Genomic DNA, 23024 nt, shown 5'->3' with positions numbered 1-23024 from the left:
GGATCACGAAGCGCTGGGCGGGCGCCCAGCATCCTCTACAGACTACGAGAAAAGGATTTACCGGTAGGTAATTAAAATCCTAGTTTCTCTTACGTCCGAGAGGATGCTGTGGTCCACATTTGTACCATGGAGATGTACCAAAACTCCCAGAACGGGAGGGAGAGCGCGGAGGCTCCTGCAGAACTGATTGACCAAACTTCAGGTTCTTAGCGGCCAAGGCATTGAACTTGTAGAACTTAGCAAACGTGTTCGACCCCGACCAAGTAACCGCTCGGCAAAGCTGTAAAGCCGAGACACTCCGGGCAGCCGCCCAAGAAGAACCCACCTTATGAGTAGAGTGGGCCTTAACAGACGTAGGACACGGCAATCCTGCCGTGGAATACGCATGCTGGATAGTGAACCTGATCCAGCGAGAGATCGAATGCTTAGAAGCAGGACACCAAAGTTTCTTGGGATCATACAGTCCGATTTTCTGTGACGAGCAGCCCTCTTCACATAGATTTACAGAGCCCTTACAACATCCAAGGACAGTAGCAACTGGCACCACGATAAGTTGGTTGATATGAAATGCCGACACAACCTTCGGAAGGTACTGCTGACGTGTCCGGAGCTCAGCTCTATCTTCATGGAAGATCAAGTAGAGGCTCTTACAAGACAAAGCCCCCAGCTCCGACACACGTCTAGCAGAAGCTAAGGCCGACAAAGTGACAGACTTCCATTTGAGAAACTTGACCTCAACCTCCTGTAGAGGCTTGATCCAATCCGATTGGAGAAACTGCAGCACCACGTTAAGATCCCATGGTGCCAACTGTTGCTGGAAGAAAATGGATAGGGCCGAAATCTGGACCTTTACGGACCCCAACCCCAGGCCCATATCCACACCTGCTTGCAGGAAGAGGAGAAACCGTCCCAGTTGAAACTCCACCGTAGGAAACTTCTTGGACTCGCACCAAGATACATATTTTTCCCAAAAACGATGGTAATGTTTAGATGTTACTCCTCTCCTAGCCTGTATCAGGGGAGGAATAACCTTGTTCATAATGCCCTTCCGAGCCAATATCTGGCATTCAACCTCCATGCCATCAAACGTAGCCACGGTAAGTCTTGATAAGCAAACGGCCCCTGCTGCAGCAGGTTCTCCCGAAGAGGAAGAGGCCTTGGCTCTTCTACCAGTAGATCCAGAAGATCTGCGTACCAAGCCCTTCTTGGCCAGTCCGGTGCAATGAGGATCGCCTGAACTCTTGTTCTCCTTATGAGTTTTATAACTCTTGGAATGAGTGGAAGTAGAGGAAACACGTACACAATCTGGAACTCCCACGGAGTCACTAGGGCGTCCACCGCCATGGCTTGCGGGTCCCTCGACCTGGAACAATACCGCCAAAGCTTCTTGTTGAGACGAGAGGCCATCAAGTCTATATGAGGTACATCCCAAAGATCTGTTACCTCCGTGAACACCTCTGGATGGAGTCCCCACTCTCCTGCATGGAGACAGTGTCTGCTGAGGAAGTCCGCTTCCCAGTTGTCTACTCCCAGAATGAAGATTGCTGACAACTCCAACGCTTGTTTTTCTGCCCAGAGGATGATTCTTGTTACCTCTGACATTGCAGCTCTGCTCTTCGTTCTGCCCTATCGGTTTATGTAAGCCACCATTGTTACATTGTCCGACTGCACTTGAATGGCTCTATCTTGCAGAAGATGGGCCTCTTGGAGAAGACCGTTGTAGACGGCTCTTAGTTCCAGAATGTTTATTGGTAGGCTGGATTCCAGGCCTGACCACCTTCCTTGGAAGGTTTCCCCCTGAGTGACTGCGCCCCAGCCCTGGAGACTTGCATCCATGGTTAGAAAGGTCCAGTCCTGAATCCCGAACCTGCGGCCCTCCAGAAGGTGAGTTAGTTGTAGCCACCAGAGGAGTGAAATCCTGTGTTTTGGCGACAGACGTATTCTCTGGTGCATGTGTAGATGAGATCCCAACCACTTGTTCAGGAGATCCAGTTGGAATGGGCGAGTATGAAACCTTCCATACTGTATAGCGTCATAAGAGGCCACCGTCTTCCCCAGAAGGCAAATGCACTGATGAACCAAAACCCAGGCTGGCTTCAGGACATCCTGGACCATTGTTTGTATCACCAACACTTTCTCCTCCGGAAGAAACACCCTCTGCACTTCTGTGTCGAGGATCATTCCCAGAAAAGACAACCTCCTGGTCGTCTCCAAATGTGATTTTGGAAAATTCAGGATCCAACCGTGTTCCCTGTGCAGTTGAGTCGTGAGAACAATGGACTGTAACAACCTCTCCCTGGACGATGCCTTTATCAACAGATAGTCCAGATATGGGATTATGTTCACCCCTGTTTGCGGAGGAGAACCATCATCTCTGCCTTCACCTTGGTGAACACCCTCGGTGCTGTGGGGAGGCCGAATGGTAGTGCCTGGAATTGATATTGACTGTCCAACAGTGCAAATCTGAGATAAGCCTGCTGAGGCGGCCAAATCGCATTCTTGATATCCAGGGATACCAGAAACTCTCCGTCCTCCAGACATGTAATAACTGCTCTGAGAGACTCCATTTTGAATTTGAACACCCTCATGTAAGGGTTCAATGATTTCAAGTTCAGGTTTCGGTACCAAGAAAAGGTTTGAATAATAACCCTTGTTTTGCATATGAGGTGGAACTGGGACAATGACCTGTAATTTTTTCCAATTTTAGGATGGTTTCTTGTAGGATAGCCCTGTCTGTCAGCAAAGCTGGCAAGCCTGATTTGAAGAATCGGTGATGTGGGAGTTCTTTAAACTCCAGTCTGTACCGCTGGGACACAATATCCTGTACGCAGGGATCCAGGCCGGATGACACCCAGACGTGGCTGAAACGTCTGAGTCTCGCACCCACCAGCCCGTCCTCCAGGCTTTGAGATCCACCGTCATGCTGAGGATTTTGAGGAACCACAAGCAGGTCTCTGGTCCTGGGAGCCTGCGGGTTCAGGCTTTTTGGATTTTGCCCGACCACCTCTAAAGAAAGTGGTAGAAGGCTTGGGCTTCTGCACAGCTGAAGAAAACGGTTTTATCGTAGAAGGAGTAGCAGAGGGAACGAAAGGTGACTTACCCGCGGTTGCCATCGAAATCCATGCATCCAACGTTTCCCCAAATAGAGCCTGACCTGTGTAGGGTAGGTTCTCCACACTACTCCTGGATTCCGCGTCTGCAGACCATTGGCGTAGCCAGAGTCCCCTGCGAGCTGATACCGACATGGAGGATATCCGTGCAGTCAACGTACCCAGGTCTTTCATGGATTACACCATGAACCCCGCAGAATCCTGTACGTTACGTAAAAACAGTTCAATATCACTTCTATTTATTGCATCCAAATCCTCTAGTAATGTGCCTGACCACCTTACTATGGCTTTAGAAGTCCATGCACAGGCAATAGTGGGCCTTAAGGCCACTCCTGAAGCAGTGTATATGGATTTGAGCGTAGTGTCAATCTGACGATCAGCTGGTTCTTTCAACGCGGTAGAACCAGGGACAGGTAAAACCACCATTTTAGACAGTCTGGAGACAGATGCGTCAACAATTGATGTTTTCCCATTTTTTCCTATCTTCATCAGGGAAGGGAAAAGCAACCAGAACTCTTTATGGGATCTGGAATTTTTTCACGAGTTTTCCCAGGATTTTTCAAATATAGCGTTTAATTCATACTTGCCTACCTGACCCTCTCAATGAGGGAGAAAATGCTCTGTTCCTGGACTTTCCTGGTAATGTATGATTGCCGTCACCTGTGGTGAGCTAGGTAATTGATAAGAAAGGTGTCTCACCACAGGTGATGGCAATCATACATTACCAGGAAAGTCCAGGAACAGAGCATTTTCTCCCTCATGGAGAGGGTCAGGTAGGCAAGTATGGTTTAATTCTTTAGACGCGGGAAAGGTTAGTGGGGCTTTTCTTATTATCAGTGAAGTAAGCCTCCTCAACCTGCTCAGATGTAGTGTCATTAATGTTTAACACATCTCTAATGGCCTCAATCATGAGCTACAACCCCTTTGCAAGGGATGCCGCCTCCCCCCCCCCCCCCCCCCTCAGCACGTCCCCATCACCATCTGTAGTATCAGAATAGGTATCCGTGTCATCTTGCATAATTCGGGCAAGTGCACGTTTCTGTGGGAACATGCTTGGGGATTTTGCAGGAATAGGGACAGAGCCTTACCAAAATGCCATAGACCTCTTCAACACCTGAGTTTTAGTCTCAGTATTAGCTACCCTAGTAGAGATCTGAGAGATCATTCCTTTGATAGAAGTTAATCACTCAGGTTCAACAATAGGGATCTGAGACAAAGCATTACAATCCTGTGTACATGGAATTGATCCCTCCTGAGAGGAAACATCTTCTGCAGCACATGACATAGTCCCTAGACATGGCTATGTGAGATAGTAAACACCCACAGACACACAGGGAAATGTCAGACACAGTTTCCCCCCAAGTATGCCACAGAGAGACACAGAGATTGGAGCCAACCCACACACAGCGCTTTTTAAGGTAGAACTAATGAAACTACCAGCGCTGTCAGTGTACCTTAATAGACTACACAGACTTTACACAGCCTCCCCCTCCCTTCCAAAACCCCCTGGTACCGTACAAGATAGCTGGAGTTGACTTGGAGGGACAGCTCTCCCTGTCAGCGCTTCTGCAGGAAGGAAAATGGCGCTGAATGCTGCTGGGTCCACTTTGAGGAGATGCTCCGCCCCTTTTCATGGCACTGCTTCCTGCTCTCCTGTAGTTGTGAGGAATTGTGCTGGCAGCGATCCTGGGACCCTGACAGGCTTGCTGGACAGTGTAGGGTGTAGGCACTGGCTCAGGGCGCCCCTCACAGTGCCGCACCATGTAGCGCTAAGTCCCTACCCTGTTGCTGCCATCTCTGACTAACTCACCACTGAAGTCTTCTGGCTCTGTAAGGGGGTGGCGGCATGCTGCTGGGGTGAGCGATCCCCTGTGGCTGCGAACATTCGATCCCCACAGGAGCTCAGTGTCCTCTCAGCGGAGATAGTGGCTCAGACCCCTCAGGGCAGACACTACTCCCCCCCACACACACACCTTAGTCCCCTCAAAGCAGGGAGGCTGTTGCCAGCAGCCTCCCTGTGCTGAAATCTAAAAAAAAAAAAAAAAAAGTACTCCTATGGAGCTCCCCTAGCTGTGACCAGCTCCTCCGGGCACATTTTCTAAACTGAGTCTGGTAGGAGGGGCATAGAGGGAGGAGCCAGCCCACACTCTCAAACTCTTAAAGTGCCAGTGGCTCCTAGTGGACCTGTCTATAACCCTATGGTACTAATGCGGACCCCAGCATCCTCTAGGACGTAAGAGAAATGTAAATGATCTACTCCACTAGCATTGCATCATGGTTTGTTCCAGACACAAAGTTATTTGCTTTGTTTTTTTTTCTTTATTTACAATCATGAATAAAGGCCCTTTATGCGGTCATCAACTTTTCAGTTTTAAAATAAACTGGTAAAAGTTTATATTACAACTGAAACTTTTATGACTGCATAGCACATCCAATGTGTGTTTCTATCATTGATCACATCCTGGGATGGCTGCACCTCTTTCTCTCTCTCTCTCTCTCTCTCTCTCTCTCTCTCTCTCTCTCTCTCTCTCTCTCTCTCTCTGTACTGTGCAAAAGTTTTAGGCAAGTGTGAATAAATGCAAAGGAAGAATGCTTTGAAAAATAGAATTGTTTATAGTTAATTGTTATCAAGTAACAAAATGCATATTGAATGATAATGAAATAAATAGAATCCGTATTTGGTGTGACCACACTTTGTCTTCAAAACAGCATTAAGGGCCTCATTCAGACCCGTTCGCACGCTGCATTTTCTCGCAGCCGTGCGAACGGGTCTGAACTGCGCATGTGTGTGACCCGTAATGCGTGTCGCTGCTCGGTGACGGGGATCGCTGGAGAGCGACGGCTTCAACGACGAAAGCAAACGCAGGGGTGATTGCAAGAAGATTGACAGGCAGGAGGCGCTCCTGGGCAGCAACTCACCGTTTTCTGGGAGTGTTGTGAAAAACGCAGGCGTGCCCAGCCGTTGCAGAGGACGGATCCTGCCGGCCCCGATCATCACTACATCTGAGTAAGTCCTGGGCTGTTCAGAAATTGCACAAACTTTTGTTTGTGCAGCTCACTGCACAGGCCATCACACCCCTGCAAAGTCCTTACCCCCTCCCCTGTAGGCGGCGATTACCTGGTCGCAGCAGTGCACAAAATTACCTGTGTGCGGCCAGGTCTGAATTAGGCCCTAAGTCTTCTAGGTATATACTGTACCAGAATGTACACACATAATGGTGCTGATTAAGAGGTGGGAGCAAAGCAAAATAAAGGGTCAACTTTGTATATGGATAAACCATGTTGCAATGCAAAGGGTACAAATGTAAAAAAAAAATGGCACACGGTAAATACTGTCTGCTTTTGTATGTAGACCACAAATATTTATTTTTGCACTGCAACCTAGGGCCTGAGTTGTGCACTGCTGCAACCATTTTTTTGCCTTTTGCCATAGGGGCTAATTCAGACCTGTTCGCTCGCTAGGTTTTTTTTGCACTCCTGCGTTTGCATAGTCGCCGCCCATAGGGGAGTGTATTTTGCTTTGTAAGTGTGCGAACGCATGTGTGGCAGAGCTGTACAAACAGATTTTGTGCAGTCTCTGAGTAGCCCAGGACTTAGAACACTTCAGCCTGTCCGGGACGGGAATTGACGTCAGGAACCCTCCCTACAAACGCATGGACACGCCTGCGTTTTTCCAAACACTCCCAGAAAATGGTCAATTGATACCCACAAATGCTCAATCTCCTTGCGAACGGATCCTTCGCACATACCCATTGCTGAGCAGCGATCCGCTTTGTACCCGTGCGATGTGCCTGAGCATTGTGGTGCATGCGCAGTATGAACCTGATCGCCCGCTATACGAAAACGCAGCCTAGCGATTAGGTCTGAATTAAGCCCCTAGTGACAAGTGTGACTATATGCTAATCCAAACAATAGTATTTCTCATTAAGAAACTCTTGATATAGTGGTGCCATTCTTATGATTTTCATGTAATCGAAAAGAAATATTCATGTTTCATTTTCATTGCTCCCTAATCATATGACTCCTCTTCCTGTAATAATCATCTGTAGTTATTGGTGCTCACATATTCATCTACTATATAAAAGCGAAAATTTGTCCTGTCTTTCTATACAAATCCACAGTTTACAAGCAAAGATCATGAAATTTTACATACGAGCGTATTAAAACACGGCGGAGGCAACTTAAACAATTAGAAATCCCTAGCACCCCTGGGGGAGGGGAGACAGCAGCACAGAGTATATCAGGAGACAGCATAACTCTGGAATTGCTGGAGCAATGTACTAAAAAACTGGTACACGTATGCCTTACAATCTGGAAACAAACACTGGGGATCAGACAGCCCTAGCACCCCTAGGGATGGGACAGTAGCACAGAGTATGTCAGCAGACAAGATAACTGTGGAAGGCCTGGAGCAATTTACACCAAACTTGGTACACATCTGACTTACAATCTGGGAACAAACACTGTGGGGGTTAGACACCCCTACGGGTGGGACAGCAGCACAACGTATTTCAGGAGACCGCATAACTCAATGCCTGGACCAATTTACAACAAACTTGGTACACATATGACTTACAAGCTGGGTACAAACACTGTGGGGGTACGAAACCCCTGGCACCCCTAGGGGTGAGGCAGCAGCACAGAGTTTTTCAGCAGACAGCATAACTCTGGAATGCCTGGAGCAATTTACACCAAACTTGCTACACATATGACTTACACTATGGGAACAAACACTGTGGGGGTAACACACCACTAGCACCCCTAGGGGTGGGCCAGCAGCACACAATATATCAGGACATGCATGATGTCAGTGATGACAGGACTGCATGTGACAGGGCCAGTGACATGATGTGAGGAGGGGAATGCAGGTAGCACAAACCCACACACTCAGCGTTATATAGTGGAAGTAGCACGGTCCCCCAGCAGCACAGAGTATATAAGGAGATACATAATGTGCTGCGCTATATAACAAACTAAATAAATTGATAATTTCACAGGAGCACTGACATGATGTGAGGAGGGGAATGGAGGCAGCAGGAAGCCACAGACTGAGAGTTGTATAGTAGGAAGAGCAGGGTCCCTTGGCGGAACAAAAAGGGGTCCAGCCACTACACAAAGTGTGCCAGGGAAGCAAGATGTGTATATACTAGATCTCCAACGTAAATTAACGAACAACTATCATTCTAATTTACCATCCTTATCCCATAGCAAAGCACGGGTAATCAGCTATCTACAATGTTATTTATACTGTGTGTTTAATATTTACATTTATTTTTGTAAACAGACATTCTTAAAATCCCGGGTAAAGCCGGGTACTCCAGCTAGTAGTCCATAAATTAAATCTTGTAATTCCTTTATGGCCTAATTATACTATCTAATGTAAAATTTTTAGGGTAGGGCAGTAAGTGTTGTTTTTTAAAAGTAAATATTAAAGTTTAAGATGTAAAGATATTAATGGCAATTTAGAATCACTGCCAGACTGACCGCAAGGGCAATTGAGATATCCCCACAGGGCCCAAGTACAAAGGGGGCATAGCCTAATAAGTAGATATGGCTTTAGAATGTAAGCTCTCATGAGTAGGGCCCTCTTCCCTCACGTGCTTTATTCTTTCTTTTTCATCCACTAGGGGTCACTGGAGTACTCTTGGGATATGGACGGCTTAGCAGAAACAAAGGCACTGAATATTTAAATTTAGAACTCTCCACCCCTCCATATCCCCGAGTACCTCAGTGTAGTATCTCAGTGTTTTTTCTGTGCTCACAGCACTAACAAGGCTTGTGGGGAGATCCCACACTTGGTGGAAGATTTTATTAATTTTTCATTTTTACTTTTACATTTTACTTTTTTTCACTTAGCACATCCCTTCCCAGTTTCTGGAAAAACATGGGTCCGGGATAGTGCCGCTGCACGGACAGCGCATGGCGTGTCGGTCCTCACAAAGAGCACCCTCACAGCCACAGGCAGCCCACTGTCTCCTGCAACAGCTGGACGGGGCTTACAGATAGAAGCCCCGTCGCAGCCATGACCTGAAAGGCTGGACGGAGCTTACAAATAGAAGCCCCGTCGCAGCCATGACCGGAAGAGCTCGGAGCTTAGAAGCCCGTCGCAGGCCTCCCTACAACAAGGTATGCTGGGGAAACGGGGCGGTCAGCGCAGGCTCCCGCCCCGCTGTGTGGGGTCACTGTTGTAATGCCGCCGCTGCTCATACAGCCGCCCGCCCCAGCCGCTCCGTCCGGCCGCCCCAGCCGCTCCGTCTGGCCGCTCCGTCCGGCCGCCCCAGCACCATCAGTGCTGTCTTGGTGCCAGCGCTGAGAGGGGGAGAACCGCCGCAGCTCGGCTAGCGACGCCGGAAGCCGCTACGCGCCGCTCCGGCCAGCCGACCTCCGCTGCTCGGCAAGAAGTGTCCCTCGCCTCCCTGCAACTTCCCGGCGCTCCCCGCTGAGACACAGCGCTACAGGGAGTACAGGGGGAAGGGGGGGGGGAATCTGGCTGATTACAGCGCGGCTACAAGGGAATGTAAAGGGCTGCCATACCTATATAAACAGCAGGCAGAGTTAATGTATGATAGGCTAGTGAGCCTATATTAATACTGGATCCATGTATTGTAGACTGCCTGTGATTTTCACTGTGTAATAGACTATCGAGCCTATATTAACACTACAGCATGTATTGTGGTCTGCCTGTGATTATCACTGTATAATAGGCTATTGAACCTATATTAACACTACAGCGTGTATTGTAACCTGCTTGTGATTTTCACTGTATAATAGGCTATTCAGCCTATATTAACACTGTAGCAATTGTAACTGTGATTATCAGTGTAAGCATGGCATGGGGGCCATTTTAACCATGCTTCCTGTTTCTTCCAGTTTTTAATTCCAGAACATTCCTGCCCTACATCACTACTCCACCGGAGACGCAGGGGTGTTAGTGGGAAGTTTGGTTCAGGTTTCACATAGGCTGGCCATGTGAACTGCATTTCGGCCATAAATAGATAGATATATATTACACACCTTAAGTAATAATTTTACTGAGTCGTGCAAGTGTCTGTCCTTTGCCTATTGTGTTGTCTGTTGGCATAAGGAGTAAGGCTCCAGCACAGACTAAAAATACTTTTAAACAAAAGTCTGGACATAAATCTACCACATGTTCAGTATGTTTTGTAGGTTTCCACTCCGGAAGCCAGTTCATTCCCAGATCCTATGTTAAGCATTGGCAATTCAAATTGACTCCGCTCGACAGGAGCGGTAAGATCAGAGTCTCGGAAGTTACTCCGCAAGCTTTAACGGAGGAGTCTCAGTCCAATTTCACTTTGGATACCAGGGTGTTAATTTAACTGGTCTTATAATTTAAACATTTCTTCTATGTTGCAGTCCTGACAATTCTATGTCAAACCTCACAGCGCTAAATACGAGTGAGGAGGGCACATTAGACAGTCAGATAGTGCGGGTTTTGACAACCATACATTGATAATGACCAGTGAGTCAGTCTCTGAAATTTACAGAGAATAAGGAGGCTCTAACATCTAAATTTACAGAGAATAAGGAGCCTCTAACATCTAATCCGTTGTATTTACTAAACGACAGATCTTCAATGGTTTTCTTATTTAGGATATCTTACTAAGATTTAAGGCTATTTACCCGTTTCCACACAGTGACATCTAAATTGGAGAATCCGCCATTGGTGAATTCGTCTGTGTCAAACCTTATAAAGACCCAAGATACATTTGGGTCACTAGGGCGCTCTGTGTATGGAAACAATGACGATCACGTTATACTTATCGTTAATGAGAAGCTGCTGAGTATCTCGGTACAGCGTCTGCTGCCGCCTGTTACCTTGCTTCTCGTTTTTCATCGTCGCTAGTTTCAGCACGACAAGGCCAGAAGTGTTTGGTCCTAAATTTGACAAAATGGCCTCCTCCGGTATCAAGCCGGAAATACTCTGGTCCGGCGTTTAAAGCCTTTAGAGTTAGACTTCAGTCTTTTCAAGGCTGTGGTACAAAAACAGCGCCTCGGGTATTCACCAAAGTGATGTTTGTGATGATAGCTCATCTCAGATCCCTGGCAGTGACAATCGTTCCATACTTAGACGATCTGCTCATAAGAGCTCCGTCTCAACAGATGCTTCTCCGACTTGCGCTGTTAACGTACACCACGGTTGCAGTGTCAAGTTCAAAAACAATCGCATCTAATTCCGTCTCAACGACTTCAATTCCTAGGTATGATTCCAGATACGGTAAATCAAAGAATTTACCTACTACACCAGAAAGAACAGATTATACGCCATCTGGTACAATTAGTGCTCAAGCCACGCACACTATCGGTACATTGGTGTATTCGCCTATTAAGAACATTGATGGGCTTTCGAAGCGCTTCAGTTCGGAGGTTTTCACTCGCGTATCCCACAGGGGGGCGAGGGTGTGTCTACTCTGGGCGAGAGTCTCAGAGGTTGGGGAGTTGTAGTTTAAAATGGTCAGCGACAGGGTTTCTAAATGGATCACGACAGATTGCTGTCTATAAAGGTCCTGGAACTCCGTGCAATTTACTATGCACTACATGCTTCGCTCTCAGACTGTCCAAGGCCAGTCACACAACGCGACGGCAGTCGCATACACAACAACCAGGGAGGAACGAGAAGCCGCATGGCAAGGCGGGAAGTAGCTCGAATCCTCAATTGCCCAGAATACCACAAGGTGATATTGTAGACTGGGTTCATTCCAGGAGTGGACATCTGTTAGACAGATGATCTCAGCCGTCGGGATTTTCATCCAGGAGACTGGGCATTAAATCCAGAGGTGTTTCACAGGTTGGTCCACAGGTGGGGTTACCCTCAGGTGGACATGATGGCATCTCGCCACAATTACAAACGCCCAGTGTGTGTCCAGAACGACAGTTCCCAAGGGCAGTGGCGGTGGATGCTCTCACAATCGCGTGGCCGTACAGCCTCGTGTATCTGTTTCCACCGTTTTCCGCTGTTATCTCCGTTGCTAAAACGGATCATAAGAGAGTCCGTCACAGTCATACCAGTGATATCTCATGGGTCTCGGAGAGTTTGGTTCTCGAATCTCCGAGGACTACTCGCAGACGATCCTTGGCCGCTCATACTACGTCCAACCCGTTACAACAGGGGCCGTTCTTTTACCCCTATTTAGCGCAGCTGCGGTTGACGAGGTGGTTGTTGAGACCGCCCTCTTCAGAAGAAAGAGAGGGCATTACAGTATCGGTTATACCAACCATGTTACGAGCTAGGAAGCCGGTTACGGCAGCTCATTATTACAGAATTTGGCGTGCCTATATAGGTTGGTGTGAAGCTCGGAAGTTTCCGACATCATTTTTCAAGTTACCCGTATTCTGTTATTTTTACAGACGGGGTTGGATGGAGGACTGCGTTTATCTACACTGAAGGTGCAGGTATCTGTGTTGTTAATTTATTTTCAAAGACGATTGGCTCTATTGCCGTCGGTACACACTTTTCTGCAAGGTGTCCTCAGAGTACAGCCTCCATTTATCCCACCTACAGCGCCATGGGACTTGAATTTGGGTTCAGATTTCTTACAGTCTTCATATTTTGAACCCTTACAGCAAGTGGATATTAAGTTTCTGACTTGGAAAACGTTTTTTCTTCTAGCCTTAGCTTCGGCAAGGCGTTTTTTCAAATTTGGGTGCCTTGTCTTGCAAGCCACCGTATTTGGTGTTTCCTGATGACAGAGCGTAACTTCGGACGATTTCCGATTTCTTACCAAAGCTAGTGTCATCTTTTCACATCAATCAACCAATAGTGGTTCCTGTGTTGACAGTACATTCTAGAATTCTGAATGTGGTACGCGCATTACGCGTTTATATGTCCTGAACGTCTACAGTTCGTAATACGGATACGTTGTTTGTTCTCTATGATGCTGCCAAGTGGGGTTGGCCAGCTTCTCAGCAGACCTTATCCAGATGGATAAAACTGACTATACGTCAGGCTTACCTTAAGGCTAAGTTACAGTCGCCTACATCAGTAATAGCTCATCCCACAGGTTCTGTGGGAACGTCATGGCCAGCTGGTCGTGGAGCTTCTACGACACAGCTTGACCGTGCGGCTACATGGTCTTCAGTGCACATGTTTGTGCGCTTTTACAAGTTTGATACGTTTGCGGCATCAGCATCTAGCTTTGGCCGCCTAGTGTTACAGGTGTCAAACAGCTCTCCCGCCCACGGGGGAAGCTTTGGTACGTCCCAAGAGTACTCCAGTGACCCCTAGTGGATGAAAAAGAAAATAGGATTTTGGTACTTACCAGGTAAATCCTTTTCTTTGAATCCATAGGGGGCACTGGACGCCCACCCAGAGCAGTTTTACCTGGGTTGTATTAAGCTCAGGGGATCTTATGGTAACACATTTTCACAGACTGGTTCAATTATAAGGTTCTATCGGTTATGGTGTCAACTGTTTCGTTGTCAGTAACGTTATGTGTCAACTTTGTTGTTGTCCGTTATGTTATAGGAATTCTCCATTGTCAACCTCTCTATAGTTCCTGTTCGGCTCAGTAAAAAATACTGAGATACTACACTGAGGTACTCGGGGATATGGAGGGGTGGAGAGTTCTAAATTTAAATATTCAGTGCCTTTGTTTCTGCTAAGCCGTCCATATCCCAAGAGTACTCCAGTGCCCCCTATGGATTCAAAGAAAAGGATTTACCTGGTAAGTACCAAAATCCTATTTTTTCTTACTTTAATAATCTTCAACTGCACCAAATCCAGCAGTCTTCTGCCACCTGATACTTGTTCCAGTGTCATCTGCTGATGTAGCTATGTGTATTTACCCTGTAATTGTCCTATATTGTCTTCAACTGTAAGTTGCTGTTTTGATTTATTTGTTTATGTACTCTGTAATTGGGTGCTGCGGAACCCTTGTGGTGCCATGTAAATAAAGGATAAGAATATTAATAATAATGTCCCCTCCAAAAAAGATCAATGTAAAATAATAGGCACTGCACACTGCAAAAGGGGACATATGTTCCTTGTTAGCAGCTGTCCAGGATAATTAGTAATCGCGGAGCCCAGAGGCCGATTTAGGGGTCTGGCCGCCCCTAGGTACAACATTATTGGCCACCCCCCAAAAAAACAACAACAAAAAAACATTGTATGCAATATACCGTAATGTGTGTCCAAAGACTAAATTACAGGTTTAAGTAACTTAAAATGATACATATATGAGCTCATTTAAGATTCCCAGCAGGGCAAAATAAAATGTGTTAAAAAAAATAAATGTTTATGCGGAGACATTATGTGTGAAGAGGTGGGGCAGTTGGGGGTTCTTTGATGGGTTGGGAGTGTCCTGCAATGAGAGAGGTGGGAGAGTTCTGAGGTGCCGCGATGTGGTGGGGAGGTTGTGCCTCAATGGTGGAGGCATTCATGGGTTCCGCGATGGGGTGGGTCGGGTACTGCGATGAGAGGGTGAGTAAGGGGGGGGGGGGGGCAGGAGTGCCATGATGGGAGGGTGATTTGGGGAGGGTCATGGGTTCCGCGGTGAGGCATTGACTCAGGGGAGGAAGCCGATGGAAGGGCTGAGAAACCGGAAGATGGAGGGCGATAAGCTGGCTCTTGTATGAAAAGAGTGAGCTTGAGCTGAGGAGAGGCTAACTAGCTAGCCTATGTTTGTGCCAGCAATGGAGCTAGCTGAGTGCTGGGAAAAGCTCCAAGCAGTGGGCAACAGCGTGTGTCACAGTGTGACAGTATGCCCCTTTTGTTTGGGATGCAGTTACAATGCCGGCTGTTAGGATCCCAGCATTCAGGATACCAACGCCAAAATCCCGCCAGCCAACATTGACGCCAGCCGGAATCTAGGTGCATCAGGGCTATTGTCACTCGTGGGTGTGCACGACATCCATAGAGTGGGAATAGAACGTTTAGCGAGCGCAGCGAGGGGACTCTTAGAGCTCGCCCCGCTACCGGCATTCTGGTGGACGGGATGCAGCTGTCGGGATATAGACAGCCGGCATTCCGTCCGCGGGTATTATGTGTGTATTCCATTTGAACTGCCTGTAAGCCCTGCTGTGTGTCCTGTTGCTGCCGCCCCATATCTGCTGTCTCCCTGGACCTCTGATTCCCTCCTGAAGCTCAGGGCATCCGGTCTGACCCCCGAGCAGGACGTCACTCACTGATCAATGACGGAGGGGCCCCTGTCACAGTCCCCAAAGTTGCAGTAGTACCTTGTGCAGAATATAGAAATAATTCTGTAGTATTTCTTTCCTGGCAATTCAGTTATCTTTGTATATGTCCTACTTTCTGAATGTTGCAAAATGAACGTTATGGTAAGAACTTACCGTTGATAACGTGATTTCTCTTATGTCCACAGGTATCCACAGGATAACATTGGGATATTGTCGAGCGACAGCGAAAATGGCACCAACACGGTCACGAGCTTTCTGGCCTCCCAGGATGCATTGGGGCCTCCACTATATAGTCCCGCCCACTGACTCAGTCAGATCAGTTCTTTCCACAGCGATTATAGGCAGGAACATTAGGTAGAGACCTGTACAGGCGATAAGAACACACATGCACACCCTTCCATACAAGAAGGAAGAGGTTTTTAGTGTTTGTCTAGATCCTCAAATCAGATGCGTCCGGGTGGGATCCCTGTGGATACCTGTGGACATAAGAGAAATCACGTTATCAACGGTAAGTTCTTACCATAACGTTCATTTCTCTGGCTGGGTCCACAGGATTATCCACAGGATAACATTGGGATTCCCAAAGCCATTTTAGTGGTGGGGACGCTCCTGATTGCACAGGAGGACCTTTCGCCCGAAGTCTGCATCATGAGAGGCAAAAGTATCCAAGGCATAATGTCTGATGAATGTGTTTATGGAAGACCATGTGGCTACCCTACATATCTGTTCTGCTGATGCACCCTGTTGTGCTGCCCAAGAAGGACCTACCTTACGTGTAGAGTGTGCAGAGACATTAGCCGGAATAGGGAGATCTGCATGAGAATAAGCTTCAGATATTACCATTCGGAGCCATCTCGCCAGCGTCTGTTTACTAGCAGGCCAACCTCTCCTATGGAATCCGTAGAGGATGAAGAGGGAATCTGTTTTCCTGATGGCACTAGTACGATCTATGTAGATTTTTAAAGACCGGACCACGTCCAGTGACGCTTCTCCCGCAGATAGTCCCGATACCTGAAAAGCTGGGACTACAATCTCTTCATTCAGGTGAAACTTTGACACCACCTTTGGAAGATAACTAGATCTCGTTCTGAGAACTGCTCTGTCTGGAAAAAAACTTAGGAAAGGAGACTTACATGATAATGCTCCTAAATCTGACACTCTTCTGGCTGACGCCATTGCCAGTAAAAAAAGAACTTTAACCGTTAACCACTTAAGATCTGCTCTCTCAAGTGGTTCAAACAAAGGACCCTGGAGAAATTTAAGAACTAAATTCAAATCCCAGGGAGCTGCAGGAGGAACAAATGGAGGTTGAATATGTACTACTCCTTGGAAAAAAGTACGTACATCCTGTAGGTCAGCAATCTTCTGCTGAAACCATACAGTCAACGCTGAGACTTGCACCCTCAAGGAAGCAACCTTCAACCCCTTATCCAATCCTGCCTGCAGAAAATCCAAAATTCTAGCTACTTTAAAGGCTCTTGGATTGTAATTTTTTCCAGAACACCAATGAATATAGGCTTGCCATATTCTATGATATACACGGGCCGAAGAAGGCTTTCTTGCTCTAAGCATGGTTTGGATTACTTGCTTTGAAAATCCTTTAGCCTCTAAGATAGAGGTTTCAACAGCCACGCCGTCAAAGACAGGCGATCCAGATGACTGTGACAACAAGGACCCTGCATTAACAGATCTGGACGTTGAGGGAGCAGTATCGGTGCTTCCACGGACATTCTCCACAGATCTGTGTACCAATGCCTTCTTGGCCAAGCTGGAGCTATTAGAATGATTGCTCCTTTTGCCTGTTTTATCTTTCTCACTACTCTGGGTAACAGAGATATTGGAGGGAACAGATATGCCAGCTGAAACCTCCATTCTACTGACAGTGCGTCTACCAGGACTGCTCCTGGGTCCCTTGTTCTTGATCCGTACCTCGGAACTTTGTTGTTTAGACGAGACGCCATAAGGTCTATCTCCGGTAGACCCCATCTGTTCACCAGTGTCTGAAACACTTCTGGGTGTAGTGCCCATTCGGTTTCCTGAATGGTGTGCCGACTGAGAAAATCCGCTTCCCAATTTAGTACACCCGGGACAAATACTGCTGACAATGCTGGGAGATGGAGTTCTGCCCACTTTAGAATGGGAGTTACTTCCTCCATCAGACTCTTGCTGTGAGTCCCTCCTTGATGATTTAGGTATGCTACTGCCGTCGCATTGTCTGAGCGGATCTGGACTGGTCTTCCTTGTAGATTGTCCTTTGCCTGAACTAGGGCCAAGTAAATGGCTCTTATTTCTAACAGATTTATCGGCAGGCGACTTTCCCTTGCGGTCCATTTTCCCTGGAACCATAGGCTTCCGAGTACCGCCCTCCAACCTTGCAGGCTGGCATCTGTCGTCAGGACTTGCCACTCTTTTATCCAAAAGGGTCTCCCCTTGTTTAAATGGTCTGTCTGTAGCCACCATGCTAGAGACCTTTTTACATTTACTGGAATCTTTATCATCTGCTTCTTTATTGTTTGATGATTTCCGTTCCATTTTGTCAAAATGAGATGCTGCAATGGTCTGGAGTGGAATTGCGCATATTCCACCATGTCGAACGTTGATACCATCAGACCCAACAGTCGCATTGCTGCATGGACTGACATTGTCTGGGCTTGCAACGCTTCCTGAGCCATGACCTGCACCTTGACTATTTTCTTCTCTGGTAAGAGAACTCTCTGTAGGTCTGAATCCAATATGGCTCCCAAATGAACCATCCGCTGTGATGGATTCAGGGACGACTTCTCCCAATTTATGAGCCACCCGTGTCTCTGTAAACAAACTATCGTCTGTTGGAGATGGCTCAACAGTAAATCTTGCGACTGTGCTAAGATTAATAGGTCGTCTAGGTATGGGAATATCCTTATCCCTTGTTTGCGCAGACAAGCTGCCATAACCACCATGATCTTGGTAAACACCCTGGGTGCTGTAGCTAGCCCGAAGGGCAGAGCTTGGAACTGGAAGTGTTCCTTGAGGATGGCAAACCTGAGGTAACACTGATGTGATAGTGCTATAGGCACATGTAGGTAAGCATCCCGCACATCCAGAGATACCATATAGTCTCCCGGTTCCATAGCCAACATTATGGAGCGTAACGTCTCCATGTGGAACTTCGGGATCCATATGTAATTGTTCAACATCTTCAGATTTAGAATTGGTCGATATGACCAATTTGGTTTCTGGATTAGAAACAGATTGGAGTAATACCCCTGTCCCTTTTGTGATGGAGGTACTGGGACAATCACACCTGACTGCAGTAATTTTTGGACTGCTTCTTGCAGGGCATTGGCCTTCGACTCTATACGAGACGGGCTGGTGCAAAAAAATCTTTGAGGAGGCTGCCTCCTGAATGGGAACCCATACCCCTGAGATACTACCTTCTGCACCCAGGCATCTGTTGTTGACTGTTGCCATGTGTGTGCAAATTGCAGGAGTCGGCCCCCAACCCTGGAATCCTCCAGGCGGAGGCCCGTCTCTTCAGGATGAGGGCTTTTGTTCAGGTTTGGAAGCTGGCTTTTTGCTAGCCCACTGCTTCTTACCCCTGGATTTAAACTGGGGTTGTTTAGGCTCCTCTTTACCTTTCGCTTTACTTTGCCAGCGAAATGAGCGAAATTTTAAACCCTTGGACTTAGGGTTGTAGGTAGCCGGAAATCTGACCTTCTTCGATTCAGCCTCTGACTCTAGGATATCCGATAAAGGTTTTCCAAATAATATATTACCCATGAAAGGCAATGCTTCCAATTCCTTCTTGGACTCCGCATCTGCCTTCCAGGTCCGTAGCCAGACTGCTCTGCGAGCGACTACTGCCAGGGCTGAAGCTTTAGAAGCAACAGTGCCTACATCAATGGCTGCTTCTTCTAAATACTGGGCAGATTGTCTTAAACGGCAAAGACGATCCTCTTGCTCCCTAGTAGGAGAGGGGATGTCATTCTCTAGTTCCTCTATCCATTCGCCCATTGCCTTTGCTACCCAGGCCGAAGCCATAGCAGGTCTTACCACTGCACCCACAAGAGAAAAAATATTTTTTAATAGGCTCTCTACCCTCCTGTCTGTGACATCATTCAAAGAGGTAGATGACAGTGGCAAAGCAGATTTGTGCACGAGTCGCAGAACATGTACATCTACTTTTGGAGGAACTTCTCTCTTCGAACAATCTCCAGCAGGAAATGGATAATAAGAATCCCATCTCCTAGAAATCTTATACTTTTTACCGGGCGCTGCCCAAGACTCATCCATCATTTCCGTCAACTCCTCTGACGCTGGAAATTCAGCTTTCACTGACTTTGTTCGTTTGAATACAGGTGCTTTTGCTTTTAACGCTGTCTTGGCTGGTTCTTCCAGAGAAAGCACAGCCTTTACTGCATTAATGAGTTCAGCTACATCATCTGAACTAAAGCTCTGCGACTGATCATCATACGGAGTTGAATCTATTGTTTCCGCATCATCATCCGATGTATCCTCTTGTGTAGTCTGCCATACAGACGTATCTGTCTTAGTCTTACCTACCCCTTGGTTGCTTGTAGAGGCTACTGGAACCAAACCATAGGAAGGGAGCTGCATGTATGGGTTCATAGTGTAACCTAACCCCTGAGGTGGTGCTACTGGAGCTAACCTGTCCGCTATTGAAGACAGAGTCTTTGCGAACATATTCCATGGTGGCTCTACTGGAGGTTGAACTAACTCCTGTTTTTTACTTCGCTGAAAAGCGAAACAGTTTGCACACAAACCCTCATAAGTGACCAATTGAATCATATCAATTACCCCTGACTTACAAGATAAGCATGTTAGGGCTGTAGGAGTGCTTGACAAATTCTCCTCATCACTTTTGCCGCTCAGACATTTTTTCTGATATTGACTACACAATTTTGTGACTGAACCACACCCTATAATCAGTATATAGAGGTGAAATCAATCTGACCACAGTGCACCTGATTTGAGGGTCAGAACAGGACTGACATTACACAGAAAAGTCAGCACACATACTAGCAGTCAGTCACATGTTAAAGCATTAGACATTGTCATATGAGAATACAACCTCCATAATAACTTATACATAAGTAGGAAATTTGTACTTCTGTTTAACTGGTTCTTTTTCAACATAACATGCAGAAAACACAGTAATATACAGGTCTCATATGCAATAGGTACTAAAAATTAACAGTGCACACTAAGAAGTAGAAGGAATTTTTAGTACTGTATACCCTGCCTCCAGGGAGCGGGATACAGGGAGACTCAACACACTTCCATATCCAAGCAAAGACGCTCGAAAGACGCTGAGTGGATTCAGACGCTACTGGTGTACACTGCCGCTCTTGGTAACTGATAACGGACACGGACGCTCACCAACGGGACGCTGAGCGACTCCACGTGCATGCAGACACTAAAGGCCTGCGACTCGGTCTGGGCGGGTTTATATCCAGTGTACACAACCGCAGCGTCTAAGCTGCGACCGAGTACCCTCGTGGTAGCGTCTGAGCCGGAAGTGAGGTCATTCAGTTCATGAAACGAGAGACCCGCGGGAACTGGCCATGAACTCGGAGGAGGGACGGCCAGGAGAGCGTCTGAAACCCCCTGTTGACTTAAACTCCCAGGATCGCGGCCTCACCTAGTCCTGGCGCCTATGATCCCCGGAGCGTAGCGCTGTCACACTCGAGATGTTCGGCGCATCAACACGCTGTTTGTAGTCTCCACCAAATCAGCGTAGCTGTGTCCTGACCCCTCTAGTAAGAGGAAGTCCATATACTCACTGTCTCCCCATGCTCCGGCCACAGCCTGGTAACGTCTGCTGGACCTGCTAGAACATCCGACACAGACGCCCGTCGAGACAGCACTGTACCGCGAAGGTAAGCGTTGTTGCGACCCGGTGGGGAGTTGTTGGAGCGACTCTTTCTAATACACGTTTAAGACGCTGTTAAGAGAAGTCGCTCAAACAAAAACAGTAAGTCTATAAAAATAAAGTAATGAAAACTTGAGGCTGCTTTCACAGCAGCCCTGTGACCATGCGGCTTCCTGCCGCACCAAGCAAAAAACTGATCTGACTGAGTCAGTGGGCGGGACTATATAGTGGAGGCCCCAATGCATCCTGGGAGGCCAGAAAGCTCGTCACCGTGTTGGTGCCATTTTCGCTGTCGCTCGACAATATCCCAATGTTATCCTGTGGATAATCCTGTGGACCCAGCCAGAGAAAAAAATAATAATAATCATTGCAACATTGCAATGCATATTATGCATTTATGCTACAGAAAATGTAAAATATGAAGGACTGCTCTAAATATTTAACAATATAACTCAACCTCAGAACCTGAAATAAAATTGCAAAGAAGTGCCTGATTCAAAGAAAAATAATGGCCAATGGTTTAGAGGTAACTGCATAAATCTGGAAATTCTATTAAATAAATATTTGTCATATTTATTTAATAGAATGCTGAGCTCATGTAATAGCTTTTTGCAGTTAAGGATAAACCAATTTATTAGCTTGAAAATAACATGGCCAATGATAGGATGTAATGTTTGGTTGAAGAATATTGTGTTGCTGTTTTATTACCCATGATAAAATTCACTATGGTATACTATCATGGTAAAGTGCATGGAGAGATGCTGTTTGTCAATACAACAAATGGCTCTGGATTCAATGTAAGCATAAATATATTGTTATTGTAGCAGTAAATTACCTACACTACTCTTTTTTTTCTTTGCTTTTAAAACTCTCTAATTGACAATAAACACTTTATTTTATCTTTCATAAAGTTAAAAACTGGAGCACAGCATTTTTTCATTATCAGATTTGTGCAGTGCAACTTCTGACAAACATAACAAATGCCTGTTCAATATATTGCTTCATTTCCCCATGGTCTCACTGCAGAGATGTTTTTGCAAACCAGATGCATATCTCCCAACTGTCCCTATTTTCGTTGGACAGTCCTGTTTTTTTGGGACTGTCCCAACCAGCAGTCTGCAATGTCCCGTGGTGGGGGGCAGTTTGGAAGCTCCTGTTACTCGCTGCCCTGCTTAGCAGAACAGCAGTAAATAGGCACAACGTCTATTCACCGGTGTCGGGGGGGCATGCCAGCAGCTCACAGAGCACTGGGCATGCCTCCTCAGTAAAGAAATCGGGGGCATGGCTTACGTTCACTGACTCCCCACAAAGCCACACAACTTTTCACAGGACACTCACCCTTTTCAGACGTGAGCACGGCTACACCGCAAGAGCAAACGTGAGCACAGCTAAGCCGCGAGAGGAGTCCTGCATTCCAACCTTCTGATGTTGGGAGGTATGCAGATGTATAAAAGTTGCAAATGATTTAGAAAAATATTTTCTTGCTGAAAAGTCTAAATTAGTTTATCTCCTTTGCTGGCAAATGCAGTTAAAAAGGACATCACTGAGAATTATCACAAATAAATCCTAGCCTATCTGTGCCCTAACTAAACAAACAGATTCCCTCTCTCAGAGTGGTAGGACCTAATACCTTCCACAAACATAAGCATATGCACATTACTCACAGTCATTAAATCACAGTGTCTCTTAACAGGCCTCCTGCCTGTGTTGACCAGGACACTAAGTAAAGTTCTGACACACCTCTATTAGACTTTACAGGTGCAACTACTAATTAGCCTGATCTCAGGCCGATTACCTGAAGACCCAAAATGGGCCTAATGGATGAAGCCCGCCCTCTCGCTCCATTCACAACCTCGGGAACTCTTAACCAGCTTTTTCTAAAGCCCAAA

The 23024-nt window shown here is 46.8% G+C and overlaps 1 protein-coding gene across 1 annotated transcript in view; it reads right to left on the bottom strand.

Annotated features, from left to right (window-relative positions):
* The window catches only part of ZBTB14 (zinc finger and BTB domain containing 14), a 124926-nt gene extending 102108 nt beyond the window's left edge, over positions 1 to 22818 (bottom strand). The window contains exon 1 of the mRNA XM_063923533.1: positions 22800 to 22818. The gene's annotated coding sequence lies outside the window, so the exon portion shown is untranslated. The remainder of the gene's footprint in view (positions 1 to 22799) is intronic.
* Positions 22819 to 23024: the final 206 nt, after the last annotated feature.

This window comes from Pseudophryne corroboree, chromosome 5, assembly GCF_028390025.1.
Source record: "Pseudophryne corroboree isolate aPseCor3 chromosome 5, aPseCor3.hap2, whole genome shotgun sequence".
Classification (NCBI taxonomy): Eukaryota; Metazoa; Chordata; class Amphibia; order Anura; family Myobatrachidae; genus Pseudophryne; species Pseudophryne corroboree.
Note: the sequence above shows the minus strand (reverse complement) of the source record. Positions and strands in the feature narration are given on the sequence as shown.